This window comes from Cynoglossus semilaevis, unplaced genomic scaffold (assembly GCF_000523025.1).
Source record: "Cynoglossus semilaevis isolate Cse_v1.0 unplaced genomic scaffold, Cse_v1.0 scaffold774, whole genome shotgun sequence".
Taxonomy (NCBI): Eukaryota; Metazoa; Chordata; class Actinopteri; order Pleuronectiformes; family Cynoglossidae; genus Cynoglossus; species Cynoglossus semilaevis.
In genome coordinates, this window is record NW_007585131.1 from 48,587 (window position 1) to 50,687 (window position 2,101).

At 38.0% G+C, this 2,101-nt stretch overlaps 1 long non-coding RNA gene across 2 annotated transcripts in view; it reads right to left on the minus strand.

Annotated features, from left to right (window-relative positions):
• The window catches only part of LOC103398838 (uncharacterized), a 48,464-nt gene extending 47,187 nt beyond the window's left edge, over positions 1-1,277 (minus strand). Inside the window, exon 1 of one of the 2 annotated variants that reach the window (XR_523540.3) lies at positions 987-1,277. This is a non-coding gene — a long non-coding RNA (uncharacterized LOC103398838). Of the gene's footprint in view, positions 1-862 lie in introns of both variants that reach the window. The other variant, XR_523539.3, reaches the window with a different exon arrangement.
• Between the last annotated feature and the right edge of the window lie 824 nt (positions 1,278-2,101).

The following is a 2,101-nucleotide window of genomic DNA, read 5'->3' on the forward strand; positions in this document are numbered from 1 at the left end:
ATATAAATATATATATAAATAAATATATATAAATATATATATAAATAAATATATAAATAAATATATAAATAAATATATATATATATATATTCATCTTGTTTCTCTAAAGCATTACACCTAAAGGGATGGATGTAGTTATCCTTTATCTCCGTTCACCTCAAAGCTCTGTACTCTCAGCACTGCCCTTTCTTTTTTGGAACATGCAGTACGTACACCAAGCACCAAATCCCCGGATCCTATTATCCTCATGCATTGTTTCTCATATCGCCACAGCACAGATGAGAAACAACAATAGCTCCTCATTCCTCCAATTACTGTCACTCACGGTCCGTGTGCAAATCTCCGAGTCTCCGTTTTTGCTTTACGGTTGATATCCAGGGGACCAGGCCATTTCAGCCATTCCGCAAAATATATTCCTGACCTTAGTAGGCCACAAATCCCGCCTACGTTGATACAAGCCATACAGTGATGCTATATCACACAGGCCTTTACACGCAGTGACGCAGGCACATTGTTTTTTCCCTGACCTGAAGTCCAACTTCAAATAAAAGCAAATTAGCTTCAAGCTAATCAATATAAAATGATTCAAGTTATTTTTTTTTCTCCACAAAATCATTTCTTGGTCTTAACTCGGAATTCTTTATTGTATTTCCCATCGACGACAGACGACACAATACACTCGGCCTTTAATTAACTTAGAACAGCGTATTTGCTAAAGTTATAATTTACCAGAAGGACTCAATAGTCACAATAAAAAAAAAAGTAGGCCATTGAAAGAAAACACTTTGTTTTGTTTCATTCATTTCAGTAGAATATAACGGCAACGACATGTGCTAAACATTTCGTTAGCGGTTTAGCTCACCGTTAGCAGTAGCTGCCACGTGTGGGCAACGACATTGCAGGAAGCAGGTAGGGCCCAAATGCGGTACTGGGGCAGGGAAAAGTTTTATTAACAATGTCTAAATTAACAAAACAGGAAGAACTACCTGGTATGGAACTCTCTTTGTAACACGGAACACGAGGGAACACGACGAAACACAGGAACAGGAAACTCACGAACTGCTACAGAACAGCGACGCTACACAATGACACGACACCGTCACAATGAGCCAACCAGGCCTGCGTGAGGGACAGGGGTATATATACACAGGGAGCAGCAGGTGGCACAAGTGAGGCCAATTACCACAACAGGTGAGTGTGAACAGACAGCTTACCCCACACAGCAGACAACAGGGAACGGAAACAGACAGACCTGAACAGCTAAATGGAAATGAAATGAAAACTTATGACTAGTAAAAAAAATAAAATAAAATAAAATAAAATAAAAAAAAACCCCTGCAAGTTTAATCGGAAGAATCCAAAAATAAAGTTCAAAAAACCTTAAAATAAGGCTAATGTTTATTCCTTGACACTCTTTATTATTTATTGTATTTAAGGAGAATAAGAAACCGTACCGTGACTCAACTCAACACACATCTGACATCTGAATTTTTTTTTTTTTTTTTTGTTTAATTCAAGTATATTTGTTGGCAATACATACAGAATATTTAAGGCTCGATCAATCGACGATCTACGTCTCCAGCAACCGAGGTATGGATTTCACGGCAGTAACGCGCTGAAACCTGATAATAAATAGTACTCCACTCCGAACTCCATTAATACACGGCAGCTGAGGTTTGCTCATTTCAATAATAGGACTGACGTAGCAAATGTTGCAAGCGAGCGGAAAAAGTATGGTCGTAAATTGAAACAGAATCATCGGCCGATGTCCGGTGAAGCCTGTAAATGAAAGTTTAACTCCCTGCAGTCAGCTATTCTTACATCCTTATATGGCCATAAATACTTAATCTGAAGAGTTAACCATACAATACACTACTATATCACTGGACCACTGTTATATTACCAGAGATGTTACATTGACTATAATCCTATCATAAAACATTTAACTGTACCCGTAATAGATAGATGGATGGATGGATGGCTAGATAGATAGATAGATGGATAGATAGATAGGTAGATAGATAGATGGATGGATGATGGATGCATGGATGGATGGATAGATGGATAGATAGATAGGTAGATAGATAGATGGATGGATAGA